The sequence below is a fragment of the Notothenia coriiceps genome, unplaced genomic scaffold (assembly GCF_000735185.1).
Source record: "Notothenia coriiceps isolate Sejong01 unplaced genomic scaffold, NC01 NC01_scaffold00038202, whole genome shotgun sequence".
Classification (NCBI taxonomy): domain Eukaryota; kingdom Metazoa; phylum Chordata; class Actinopteri; order Perciformes; family Nototheniidae; genus Notothenia; species Notothenia coriiceps.
The window spans coordinates 88,447-103,290 of record NW_011370903.1 but is presented as its reverse complement, the minus strand read 5'-3'; the positions used below and the strand labels follow the sequence as shown (position 1 = coordinate 103,290).

The following is a 14,844-nucleotide window of genomic DNA, read 5'->3' as shown; positions in this document are numbered from 1 at the left end:
GATCTAAATTCTAAAAGTAAACACACAGGTCTAAATGTCAAACAAAAAGATATGTCAAGGATTTGTGTATTAAAACACAACATACAGTATACCAACTGTCAGTATAAGATGAGAATGAACTATAGTACAATTATCATACAGACCATGATCCAAATTGTATTTTTCTTTGGAAATGTGAACACATTTTGACACAATATACATTCAACATTATCCAAAACTGTAAACATCAGCTATTCCATTTTAGAACTTCTAATGTAGTCTTATTTCACCTTCCTTTTTTTTGTATATACAGTATATATCAAATATTTCAATCTCATGCAAGTGATGCGCCTCAGGTTTGAATTATTATTTGGAAAACAACTACTGGTTGTATTTGTTCTTTTCATTTCTTCTTTACACAGTGGAACTCGCGTATTTACAAAAATAACAGTACATTTATGATAATTAATTCTTCCCCAAGAAGGAGCATTTTGTTAGAAGATTCATCTGATGCTATCAGCCACTAGTTATTCATTTACTCGGCCCACAATCCCCAGCAGAACAATAATGTTGTGAGATGAAAAGGCCACTATACTGTAGGTGGAACACTGATGAGTTAATGAGTAGCTTCTTTAATTAAACTGAAATCCCCGAGGAGCTGACCTATAATATCCAAGTAATCCCCATCAACAAGCAGTCCGTATCCTGATGCACTATCAGACACAGAACTGGGCTGCTCGGCAAAGAGGAAGCTTTAAGGAATTATGTGCTTGAAGAGTAACCCGAATTCTCCCTGATTGTTGCTCTTAAGTAGGCCTGCACTCGCAACAGCAAATGTGTCTTTACTAGGCCTCTTCAAATGGCTTTCTGTGGCTTAATCTCTCCTATAATACCAACTAGACATAACAGTCCATCTGAGCTACAACCACAACCTCAGATCACTACTTAAAATGTATGCTATTGTACTTATCATCATCACTTTGGGGTTCAAAATGACACTTATGCATACTCTGAAAAGCAAACATCAATTTCAGCCATTTTGGCAAATGGCTATTACACAGGGCTATGTGGGGGCATTGTAATGCAGCCCATGTAGTACACTTCAACACATCAGGATGTCAAGATTTATGAAGTCTAAAAAAAGATAGGTACGTTTTTATTGATCCAGTGGCATATGCAGCGGTCTTTATTGGACATGAATATTGACCCCTGCATATGTCATTGCGCCAGGAGCTTTCTGTGGAGGAGAATACAGAGGGTTAAGATAAATTGCCTTTCATCTCTACCACTGAGCCACAGCACAGGCGGCCCCCAAGGGTTTCATCTTCTACCCTTACACAAACCACTTCATAGCTAAGCGCCATTCTTAAATATGGCGCTTACCATAATTGGTCTCAAAACCAACAACAACCAAGTCCAGTAGCGTGAGCAGGTAGTCTAAACAGCCACTTGGTGCCTTCATCACAACCTCCAGCTCGAAACATAAAAAACACAAGGACTCATTATAGACTTCATGCTCGGCCCCCTCCCCAAAACCCCTTTACATGTCTCAGGAGAACCCATAACCATCACTGACTTATTCAAATTGATGGCATAGATATCGACAACAGCCTCGCATGTAACATCATTACACACCCAACACTATAAAAGCCCAACAAACACTGTTTTACCAATTTAATACAAAAACGTAAAGTAAAATAAGACTCTTCTTTCAGTTTTACCATCATCGAGAGCACCTCATCCATAACAGTTACAGCACAGTCTGCCGCGCATACTCAATAAATCATTCAATATAATTACCCCTACAATCAGTTGAATCCCTTTTATTACAAACTCGTTCTCAAAAAACACCAAGCATTTATTTTTCCCCCACTGCAATAAGAATTATTACAACTTCTCTCATTCTGTGACCAATAAAATGCACCTAAAATCTGTGTATCAATCTTGAAATACTGTGTGAATTTCCTCTTGTGGTAATATGTAAACAATGTGCATTATGACTAATTGAAAAGCTGCTACCCATGCCAACCACATCAAGGAAATAACAACGGCGGTTCGACCACCTTTTGCCTTCAGAACTGCCCCTAATTATTTGTGCCATAGAATCAAAAAGATGCTGGAAACGTTCCTCAGAGATTTTTGTCCATATTGACATGACAGCATCACACAGTTGCAGCAGATTTGTCGGCTGCACGTCCATGATGCCAATCGCTTGTTCCCAAGCATCCCGAAAGCGCTCTGAAGGATTGAGATCTGGTGACTGTGGAGGCCATTTTAGTACAATAACTCATTGTCATGTTTAATATACCAGTTCAGGATGATTTGAGCTTTGTGACATGGTGCGTTATCCTTCTGGAAGTAGCCATCAGAAGATAGGTACACTGTGATCATAAGGGGATGGACATGGTCAGCAACAATACTCAGGTTGGTTGTGGCGTTTAAACAATGTTNTTAGAACAAACTCCACACAGCTCAGTGAAATGTTGACTTTATTTGATCATTTCAGTAAAAACTAACGTTCATATTTCTCTTTTTGATTATAATACTGATGAACGTTCAAAACAAAGCACTTTGGCAACTTACCTCATACGTTTTAAAAAGCTTAATAAGCACCATAACTTTCATGATATCATTTCTCCATCATAATCGTTTGTGTCCGTGAACGGCCGACTGTTGTGTGACGCTAATGCTGCGGCTGCAAGGCATTGTGGGAAAGCATTTTCTCCTCTCCTTTCGGTAAGGGAGGTCCAGTGGTTCCTAAGCTAAAGGAGGTTATAAAGGAAGTTTGAAACCTCCTTTCTATCATCTAGAGAATTCGAACGGCACTTATCATGGCTGCCACTGAGGGACTTCCGGGTCATTTCACTCGGTTAGGAAGGTTCCTAAGCTGAATGGTCTATTTGACTGCAGCCAGGGCCTGAAATGAAAGAGGTAAGTACAAAATAAAACAGGAAATGACAGACAAAATACATAAACATAACTAACACATTTGATGAGACACAACAAAATTCAAAAAAAGTATAGCTGAGGTTGATGGGAATGTTACATATTTAGTGCAGGCAATTAATCGTAGTATGTGTTTTAAACTGATGATGGTTTAAGATTAAAAAGTGAAGGGATCATGAAGCAGATTAGAAGTAATCCTGTATGGAACATGATTTCATGGAAATCCATACTGTATATACATTCATTAAAGACATCCCATTCGTCTGTAGTTAAGATAGACAATTACAACTGCACTGATTATCTACATTTGCAAAAGCTTGTTCAAGTGCTTTCCCATATTACATAAGTTCCAGCTTTTACAAATCCTCCGAAAAGAGAAAAGTTATTTTGAAGCTCCTCTCAAATCCTGGAACCAAAGTGGATGAAAGTAGTAACATGAGCAAGTTCGTCCTAGATGAACAAATATAGATGTGACAGTTGTCCCTAGAGTAAGCCAAAGCTACTGTACGTTAGCAGCTATCACATCCCCCCTCAGTTTCTCCCTGGTACATATTATCTGCACAAGGCAGGCACGTGGAAGGCTAAAGTGAGAAGCAAACAAAGACAAATCAGTCATATTGTGAAGGCTTTGAATGTTACAAGGCATCCATTGGTAAGAGACAATATGCTGCATAATGTGCCGCTGCATAACATTATCAATATATTGTTGGTAGACTAGGAGAGATAATGAGTGGGAGGACCTGGTGAGGAAGATTAGTTGTGTTGTAAAGGTTAGCTCATGCATGAATTCAAGCTCTGAATTGACTATTTATTAATCAAGAATGTGCTAATTAGAAACCCCCTCCCCTGTGCCTTTTCCCTCATTGTGAGATTTACATGACAGGAAGACTAAATTAAATATTTGTTGCGACACATATAATAAATAAACCAGTGCCCCTTAAAACCACAGTCAAGAAAAAAGTCATCAGCTTCCAATATATCTTCTTCACAAAGCTCCTAGCAGCCTCACTAATCCCTTCCTTTCGATTTCGGTCGCCCCCGGCGCGCAGCAGGAAGACAGTTCAGCGAGTGCGCCGTCTGGGCACTTTAGTGGTGGATGGATATCAGGATTCTTATCAGTCATCCACGGCTCACACATCGCTCCAGAGGGGGTGACGCACATTCAGAGAGATGATGTGGTTAGGGGGGAGGATGCCAAGGCATTTCAGGGGGTGCCCACTTTGAATTCAAGATGCATTAAGCAGACAAATGTTTGCTGGGCTGCGAGTGAATCAGAGTTAGTTTACCCCTCAGAGTTCAACAATATTCATCTTTCAAAAATAAACTAAGAAGTCCTACATTTATTAAGAATTGCACTTCAATAAGCATGTCAAAATTAAGCTTTGTACAGATAAGGAGTGAAAAGGTAAGCTGTTATATTACCAATAATCGAAATCACCAGAATCTCCAAACCAACTGTCAGTGAGTGTGTTGTGATATGTATGCTTGCTGCTAATGAATTCCAATATAACATATTTAAATATCTGTTTTTTTCCTGATGGTATGACTAGGTGGCTAAAGTTTTTGCTAGTCACTATTGAGAAATAAAGATGCTAAGTGGGTCTGACAGGTTTGTAAATCTGTTGAGAAAGTCACAAAGTTAGCGGCAGATCAAGAAATCCGATATTCGAGACTGGTTGCCGATTGACCGGTGCATCTCTTGTTCCTTCTCACAGAGCTTAAGTTATTTTCAACAAAGCCTTATCTTGTTTGGCCATGTAGGTCAAAGCTTATGGTATCCTTCCACCTCCTGGCAAAAATCCAACCAATAAACCAATTGCTATCCTATCAACTAAAACTGCCTAAGCCCATTAGCTACCACTGAAGATTGCTTTCTCAATGTCCCATTCACCGCCCCGACATCCTCCTTTAAATGGGAATGCATCACATTAAGGAGCTAATACCATTTCAGAGGACCTTGAAGGTGGTTGTAGCCATGCTGCCTACGTGACAGAGGAACAGTGCGTTCGCCAACCACGTTTTATGACTCCGGTTTTAATTGGGCGACTTCTCTGCTGGCCTCTCTTGACGTCCCCTTAGTGCTCTTTTCTTTAGCAGATCATTAAATGTGTGCCAAGTCGTGTGTATAGAGGATTTAGCTTCAGTCTGCTGAAAATATTCGCCATCAGAAGCTGTAGGATAAAATAACTGGCCAGAGAAGTCAAATCAGTCCCTGAATGGAACACTTGGGACATTATACCTCCTCACTAATCTAGCTGCCATCACTGTCAGCTATTGAAGCACCTTCACCCCCACCCTAACAGCTCTGGTTAATGCTCACTTTGCTCCCCACTCACTCAAAACCTCCTCAACACCTCCTGGCTGGCAGCAGTTATCCTCATGACCTGAGAGACCACCTCTACAAAACATCTCCCCTGGCCGGGCCTGCCTCACCTGTCAGACTGGTTCAGTGCACTGACCTTGGATCAGATCCATGCTATTCACTCTGCTCAGCCCACACACATAAGTGCCTGTCTTCCTACAAAGTCGCAAAATTCTATGAAGATACAATGCGTATTATAATGATATGCTGATGGCCAGAAGTAGCACTCATTTAAATGTACAAAAGAAAACACTTAAAATGACCTTGTTTCAAAAGAAAAGATTCCATGTTTGAAAAGGAACTGCTTGAAAAGCCTTTATAGCCTGCTACACAACTACATACTCAATGAAAATAATATTTATGGATAAAGAGCTACGTTGTCCCCATGTCTTTTCTTGTTTGCAGACAATAGATGCTTCTCAGAATTTGTAGATGGTAACTGTTGTTGCAAATAATCCACGTAACATTGAGCTAGCGCAAAATTGATGCTACACAACAGGTAAACGTCTGCCATAGTCAGGGCGAATGTCATCATTGACGATAGGCAGATTGCAGCCAGCAAGTATTCCGATGTTTTTTGACGTTGTCAGTCACCAACCCCAGTCAGTCAGCAACTTTACAAAACATGACTGCCACAAACCGGCCACTCTATGATCTTCATATTACATTCATCATACATTCACATCTTCAACATTAATGAATACCATTACGGCAAAAGCAGACTCTAGCGACGTGAAAGGGTGGACATTTATTCAGAGACTATGTTGGTACATGCTACGATTTTTCAGACCATGTAAACTTGTGTGCAAATAATAAGCATTGCATAATTCCATAGGATATAGATATAGATAGAGTGCCATTGATATCAGCAGAACATTGCAAATCTGATGCGGGAACGACTTTGAACATGACCAATTAAGAAACTATATTTAGTGAGAAACACTTCAATTCTGATTGAATAAACTTCCAGTGAAATTATATTTGCACACACAGTAAACATTTATTTAAACGTTCCATACATATCTAATCCTAATTTCCCCTGTTTAATGATCATCTGACAATCAAATCTGAATATACTGGCTTTTGGGTTTATTACTGCTTTACACTGATACCATAAATGTGAATGTGTTCATTATAATTAAAAAATGAAGCAAGTCACGTATTCATGACTCAAAGTTTTTCATGTCAGGCTTCTAAGTATATAAAATTGAAAGTTTTAAAATACCATTAAAACATGTGTCGTTTCCTGCAGTCAAACCTGCCTCCGGTCCACATTGCACACTTTTCACTGCTCCATTTACTCTGAGGTGTTGGTGGATGAGGCGGTGATTTTCTTGTCACAAATTGTGGAGCATGACTTGTCATTTTGGTACCTTTAAATGTCAAACTCCTGCAACACCGTCTTCAAAAAGATACAAATGTGTGAAAAACGTCTACCCAAGTTGGTTTCCTGCCTGTAGCAACTAGTGACCTGTGCCAATCAGCCAATCAGCAGTCACTTGGGTGCAGTTGTGGAGCAAAGAGAACCATAATTAACAATTAAACTACATGGCAGATTTACTCAGATGCGTCTTGGGGCCTTTTGGCAACACAGTTGTTCAGGCTTGCCTCACACAGCATTTGTTATCTTATGATCAAATACAACCAATTTATATTTCAGCGTCAAACTTTTCAATTTCACAGCGATCGCACAGAATAATGCAATCAGACCGCATGGTAGTTATTAATAATTAACATTATTTACCTATGACCAATCTGAATAATTTATGAATGTGGGATAAGTAGAATTCAGCATTCATCTTGTGGCGGCAGCCGTGAGAGCTATTTGTGTCACAGACATGTAATGTAATGTAAATAATGAAAACAACCAAACAAAAACACTTCAATTCAACAATATTTCTGATATTACATTTGAAATGTATAGACAATTCAAATGTCAAATCTCAATTCGCATTGAATTGAGATTTGATATCCAAAACTGTCTGTCTTTAGATCTCCAATGTTTACACCTACACTACATTTAAGTTGCACCTTATGCAACTTTTCCCTCAGACAACCATTTAACAATGATGCAGAGTTTGTTCTTTTCAGTCTATTTGTGTGTAAATAGTTCAGGAATATAATGACTGTTCTGCCCTTTCTTCTCATTTGTGGATAATGAAGAGGACTAAGGAAGTAAAACAAGCGGCTGGCATGATAATAAAACCTGTGTGTTTTAACAAAAATGATGTCAAATTCAGATGGAATGTCCCATTTTTTGTCCTCATGAGGGAATTTAAACAGCTGGCCGATACTGGAAGACATAGGCACATGAAAAACAAAGTACTTGTGTCTCTGTGCATTACTGACGCACACACACACAAGTACTTTGTTTTTCAGAAGTGGATATTTTAATGTGCAGCAGACATTGTTAGAATGGGTTTCAAGGGACTAAAGATTTCTCATTAATTTTTGAGTTTCCTCTTGTGCCGTCTGAGGGGCCACAAAGGCTTCTTGTTTGATATGATTCATGCAAAGTGAGACATTAGTGCAGTTTAACTGGTCCTAGCCATTTCTGAAGCTTTTTGTGTATTCTGTGTCAAACATACATATCTGTCACTTTTTTATTTGTTAAGAAAAAGCCAATACAAATGTATATCTCTCAAAAAATTATGAGTACACTGTCTATTCTGACATATTTCCGGCAGAGCTTAATAATACTCTACGTACAATTTGACACCCAGAATACATCAAACTGTGCCTGACTCGATGAGGTGAAAATCGTGAGCTTGCTGTAAAAAGCCTTAGTCTCAGTGGAGATATTGAGCCTCAAATATCTGACATCATCCGACAAATCGTTAGTACTTCCTTCTTAAAGTTGTAATCCCTAAGACTGCAGCACTAGCTGAACTTGGTGTTACTGTGGTAACACCAAATGGGGTCTGATATTACACTCCTTGCAGCTACTTTGTAATAAAAGTACAACAGAAGAGCGGCTGGTATCTGTTTACAGTGCAACCAAGCAATGTTTAAGATGGAGGTTTTTACACAACAGCTGGACATGGTAAGGTTTTTGTTTGCTGAGAAATTAAAAGGGTGCAGCCTGTTGCATCTTTCTTGTGTATCCTATTGCTGCTTTACAATCACAGTAAGACTGTCCTTCACATGTTAATCTAAAGCAGCCGCAAAGACTATATGTATTATGATTTTCTCAAATGTATAACACGAATGTAATACAGCTCCTTGAGTTGGAAAGTGAACGGTGAGACTCTTATCAATAAGATATGATTTGGATTACATGCATGACTTTCACTGTGAATCCCCAATATAGTGAAGGGATTGTGAATCCAAAATGGAGAACGAAGTTGATTTGAGGGACTTTGGACGTGGCATGGTTGTTGGTGCCAGACCGGCTGGTCTGAATATTTCAGAAACTGCTGATCTGCTGGGATTTTCACACACAACCATCTCTAGGGTTTACAGAGAATAGTCAGAAAAAGGGAAAATATCNATTGTATGAACTATGAAAAGATCTTAAAATCAATACAAATGTATTTATTATAAACGTTAGTCTTTAACACCTATCACTGTGTATACAGTATCACCATTCTGAATGGTGATACTGTATACACAGTGATAGGTGTTAAAGACTAACGTTTATAATAAATACATTTGTATTGATTTTAAGATCTTTTCATAGTTCATACAATCATACGTATTGGGATCATTTGTATTAATGTGGACCGGAGGGAGAGGGTGATGAGCATAAGTTTCATTTTCATTTTTTATTTCAATTCCAACTTTGTTCATGAAGAATATGGTTCTCTGTTGTTCATAAAGCATAAAGCAACAGCATGAGAGCACGGTGCAGTCTCTAGATGAGTCCGTCGTTCTTATTATACATCCATGTTGTAGTCCGCTGTATAGAAAACTGTAGTTTCCATAATTTCCCCACAGCTGCAGACGCACAAAATGACGTCCGCTGACGCATCATAAACACGTCAGATAGTGAAAGTGCAGTCGGATTCTCTAAAGTACCGCAGTCTCTTCTCCTAAGTCCTTTTGAATTCTCCTATCCACTATCCCTTAACCCCGTGAAATTTCACTCAGAGGTCAAGGAATAGACGATAAGGTTCCAATTTAGGAGCTGATTTTTGGATTATCCGACCGCAGCCCCTGTTTCTTCCTCCCCTTGTGTGTCACCATCATCAGTGTCTGCCCCGCCCCTGATTGTTTCCACCTGTTCCCACTCACCTCATGTTTAAATAGTCCTTTCTCTCCCCTGTCCTGTGTCAGTTTGTCTTGTTTGTTTCCCCGAATGGTCGTGCCATGCCTCAGCTCAGAAAGGATTGCGTTCACTCATGTCAGGTTTTGTAGGCTTACATTTTTCTTAAAGTGGACCTATCATGCTATATTTGAAAAATATATTGTAGGGCCATACCTATACAAAACATGTCTGTGAAGTTATTTTTTCCAAATACCAAACAGTTCACCCATTGTAGCTATGCCTCATACTGCTCAAACCCCTCTTTTGAAGCCCTGTTAGAGAAACGCGGATCTTGGGTCCTTAGCTTGAAAAAAAAGAAGAAGAGGAGGCGGAGTTCTACCGGAGATAAAGTTAAATTTGGTTGTGATAAAACGCCATCCTGTTTAAACCACATCAAGGATTATTTCTGAAACAGTATGGAGCTCAAATGCTTTTTTCTCTTGCAGGTTTATCACAAGGTGAGTTCTTTTTTTTAATTTCCTGCTTTTTAAACACATGTGCTCTTCAGTACAGGTTAGCTCTGAGTGTTAGCGAGGCTTGCTAATGTAAACAAAGACGAGATTACGTCCAAAACACGTCAGGCATTGTTTCTGATAGCAACTTTCTGTGGGTCCGCCGACGTCACAGCGGATANGTTAACAGGAGGATGTGCAAAACAGACGAAACTAATAAGGATTTATTTAAATATTGAAGAATACTTTAAGTTAAGATCTTCTTTTGAATAAGAAAAAAACGTTGGGGGTATCTAGAGATAAATATTAAGCCTGACAAAGTACTAATCGTCTAATATATTGCATAGTTTATTTTGGCACTTGACAATTACCTTCCCTGAATTTTACTCAGGTGTAACTAAAGTCTTATTTAAGGGTTGTTTATATTTCACATGGGCTGGACCCGTTCGAGTCCAGTTTTGGATTGTCTGCCGTGGATTCATTCCATTTCAAAGAGCTCGGCGTAACCTTGGCGCACTGCCACTCCAACATCCAATCACAGAGCTTGAGGACTAATCACAGGGTTTGTCAAGCAAAGCGGATGTTGTATTCCCAAACGATAGCTGAGGATTATGGGTAGTGTAGTGTCTTCGGCCATCCTAAACTCCCAAAAAACTATTTGTTTCTCCGAATCGAAGGTTAAAAACACAAAAGCATTGCACACAATTTAAACCAGTCAATGTTGTGTAATTAACAAAGATAAACTGATGATTTTTTTGTGGATGAATATGGCAGATATCGCTGTAAAATCATTTGTCAGTGAGGGGAATACTTCCGGTTTTATTATGAAAACTTCGAGACCGGAAATACTGTTTTCACCCCGTGAGGGTTGACGCCAACTTTACATGGACGCTGCGGAAAGACGTAGTATATACACATTCTCCTGGCGAGACCTCAAATAATCTTCTTAATATCTATCAAACTATAGATCCTACACATCCACTGGACGTAGATTCTAAAAGTACAATATACACTTCTCGCTAGAAATCTAATCAAAAAGCATTTTAGTGGCCAAACGATCCTACAATTTAGGATTTTTCAGAGAGGGTTATTAGTGAATACGATCCTCCAGAGTATTTGCAATCAACGGGAGCATATGCCACAAATTGTTGTTTCTTACACGACCACACTGAGGTGCTAAACTTTAAAACGTGACTATAGGTCGTAATAAGCTGCTGAACAATCGACCTATTTGGTCGCTTTTTGGAGGAGAACAGGCTGATAAAGAGTGTTGACTTAATTATTAAATCAGTTCTTAAATACAGTAAGGATCCCTGTCCCCTTAAATGCCTGACTGATTATCTGTCCAAGGGTTGTCACTAGAGAGGTGTGTTCACATTCAGCTACTAAAATATGCTGTTTAAATGTAACATAAACTAGATTAGGCACATCACAAGTTAGAAATTGCTGTCCAAACACTTTTTTTTGACGGAAAAACAATCTTCAACACAAGCCTGAGAAACGCCTCCATTTGACTCCTCGTTTTAACTTCCGTACCATAGTGACATCACTATGTAAGACTCGTGCTCCTATTGGCTAGTTCTCCAACACATTTTACGTGATGGGCTCTGGGGCGGGATATCTCTAAGTTATTAACCAATCACAACAGAGTGGGCCAACTAACCAATCAGTTATCTCTGTCTCACACCCAGTAACACTGTTAGCGACTGCCAGTTGTAAGCTAATGAGCTAACAAACAACATAAACAAAATAAAGTTAACTTTGGTTCTGATATGTCTTATAGACGTCAATGTTGGTGCACAACAGACTTTTCATCCAAGTCAAACTTGTACGGCTCAATCTCTCTCTGAATCTGAGTTTTGTGGGACTAGGCCAGATCCAGGATTACTAACATTTTAAAGAACATTTTAGAGTTCTTACATTTTAATTCATTCTAATTGGAGGAGTTTAACTGGGGAATAAAACGTGTATGTTATTAAAATCACACTTGATTATAAAGAAACTGTAATGTTTTAGGGGTAATCATCCCTGCAGTAGCCTTCATTACATACTGCTGGGAGGTAGAGATCTCATCAGATACATAGAATAATCGTGTAAATCAGTGTGACACTGACTTCAACAATTAAAGACACGGAACACCAAACTCCTACTGATCTGCATACCAGTCACTACAGCCATGAATTGAAATGAGCTGGAAAGCAGCTGTTAAAGCAGGTACAGTGCAGTAGCGTGCCTTGTAGGTGAAATCTGTCAGAGTTGATCAAGGACTCCCAGTGAAGAGCAATACCTTCCCGAGCACTCACCACCTGTGCACACGTCTAACCTCAGGCCTTTTTACACTGTTCCCAACTCAATGCCTGCTCTATTTAGATTGCAGACATTCACTGTTGTCTAGTTTACATAGTGTTAATCCTTTTAATGACAAAACTAATACTGCTTTTAATCTGCATTTCAGGAATTAGCGGTTCACCTAATGAGAGCAAAGTAAATAGGCTGCATGCAGAATAAAGTATGTAATCTTTTTTTGCTGTAGTTTAGGGTACACATGCCACAGGGAAGGAGAGGAGAGACAATATGATTAGAAGAAAAAATGTCTGGCTCAAGTAATTCTCCGCTAACGCAGTTTCAACATCATCATTAAATAAACAGAGAAACTGAACAAAAACATAATTAGCAGCGGCTCTACAGCTAAGATACATGGTAAGCTTTGGGGCTTTAGAGCAAGACAAAACAAGTTACTGTTTGCACAAGACAAGAAAATGAGAAGAGGAAATAATGAAAAATAAATCTACAGTACAATAATGTTGCTTGCCTGGTGGAGCTAGTGAAAAACATTCATTATCTTTAGATTTAAAATTCAATACAAAAAGATTGCTGTTTTCATTTAGTATCCTCCAAAATAACATAATTAAGAAGTGTTCAAATCTGTGACTAATATTAACCTGCAAGATCATTTATAAATGTAGGATGATAAATGCAGTCATACACCAATTATTAATTAACATATAAATAACCTGCACAGTTCACATGAGGACACCAGCGGATGAAAGTAAACTGAACAGATGCAGGATGCTCCTTTTTCTGAAAATAAATGTTCTTGCAAAATAAACAAAAATTGAAGTCTAAGCAAGAAAATGGATGTCAAAAAGAACATTTGTGAAAGGCTTAACCAGACAAGATTCCTTCAAAGCTGATAGCATTACATGGCCAGCAGAGCGGGGCTCCACATGGAGGGGAAATTAATATCTCAGTTCACACTGTGACACGTCCTGCATCTCCTCAAAGGATTATGATTACTGCTGGAACAAAGTCTTTGCCCATTAGGAGGGGTAACCAAGCTGGCTTACAATAAGAAACAAGAAGGAAGGGATTTAGAAGTGAGATGTATGGTTTTAAGTACACCAATATATAGTCTGATCTTAAAGAGGTCCTATTCTGCTTTTTGGGGTTTTCCCATGTAGTGTATTGTATAGGTGTTTGTGCATGTTAATGGTCTGCAAAGGCTGAATTCCCAAAGTTCCCGCCAGAAGGATTTTCTCTTGCACTCACAACGCATACATTGGACTCCTTTGTTTACTTCCATATCATAGTGACATCAGTAACACTTCCGCTTATATTGTTGTGATAGGCTAAGGTGCGGCACATATCTAAGCTTTTCACCAATCATAATAGAGCCGGCCAGCTAACCAATCAGAACAGACTGGGCTCTGGTTTCAGACAGAGGGTGAAAAGAGGTGCTGCAGCACAGGCAGTATGAGAAAAATAAAGCATGTACAATGTCACAGTTGGGGCACAAAATACAAATGTGAACCTGAGAATTTGCATGATAGTGGCCCTTTAAAAAAAATGGCCAAGTTGGTGGTGGGTCAACAAGAAGTCGGCTACATTTTACATTGAACGTTTTATTTGTGTTGAATGGAGCTGTCTTTAAATACTTGCAATTGGCAGGTAGTGTTTACCAGGGACGTGCACAGACATTTGGAGGGGCTATTGCTCTAAACTGGAAAAAGGGCCTCCCCCTGGAAAAAAACACAAGACCTTTTGAAAATTGTAACTTGTTTTTAATGTAAAAGAAACCAAACGATTATTAAATTGAACAGTAATTCACATCTCATAACAAAATAAGCTAAGGCTACTTGCATTCGGTGACTTGATTTTAAAAATGAAAACCAGGGAAATTCTTTGTTTTGCGTTCCATATCTCATCAAAAATATCTAATGTTACTAAATATTAAAGACAAAATGGGGACAATTCTGTTCTAATGTAGTTTGACCAGACCATTGTAACCAAGCCCGCCTTAACCTGCCATCAGGCCCTGGGGCTTTGTAGGCCCCCTATTTAAACAACAAATCAAAGTCATTTATAGCCTCGGCAGGCTCTGTGATCGCACTTCTCCACTCTGCTCTACGCGCGCCTGGTCCTCTCCTCCAGATGAGTGACGTATCGGGCCTATTTGTCCGGTTGCCGTTGGCTCCCCTCCACGTAGCAAGTCCTCGTCGTCCTCTCCATCTCCTCCAACAGATAGGCCCATTCCCAAACCGCACCCTACCCCTACACCCTACCCCTCCACTTACGCGTTCACGCGGAGGGTCCGCCATATTGAGGGGTATTCCAAACCAACGAGTGTAGAGCGGTGTGGAGGGGGAGTGGGCTATTAAGTTAAGCACTCAAACAGCGAGTCTGCATCGGTGTTGACTTGAGACCGGTCTCTACCTGACCGGAGTCACGCTGTGTGTGTCCGTCAGGAAACAAGCTGTTAACAAGTAGTTCCAGCAAACATCCACTGATAAACTGCGATGTTAACAACCTCATGATAACCTCATATGATTTAACTTAGGATCATACCTGTGTTTGGTCTA

The 14,844-nt window shown here is 39.5% G+C and overlaps 1 protein-coding gene across 1 annotated transcript in view; it reads right to left on the bottom strand.

Annotated features, from left to right (window-relative positions):
• Positions 1-14,844, bottom strand: part of LOC104968050 (gamma-aminobutyric acid receptor subunit alpha-3-like) — a 49,594-nt gene that overhangs the window by 18,353 nt on the left and 16,397 nt on the right. The gene's annotated exons all lie outside the window — the stretch shown is intronic.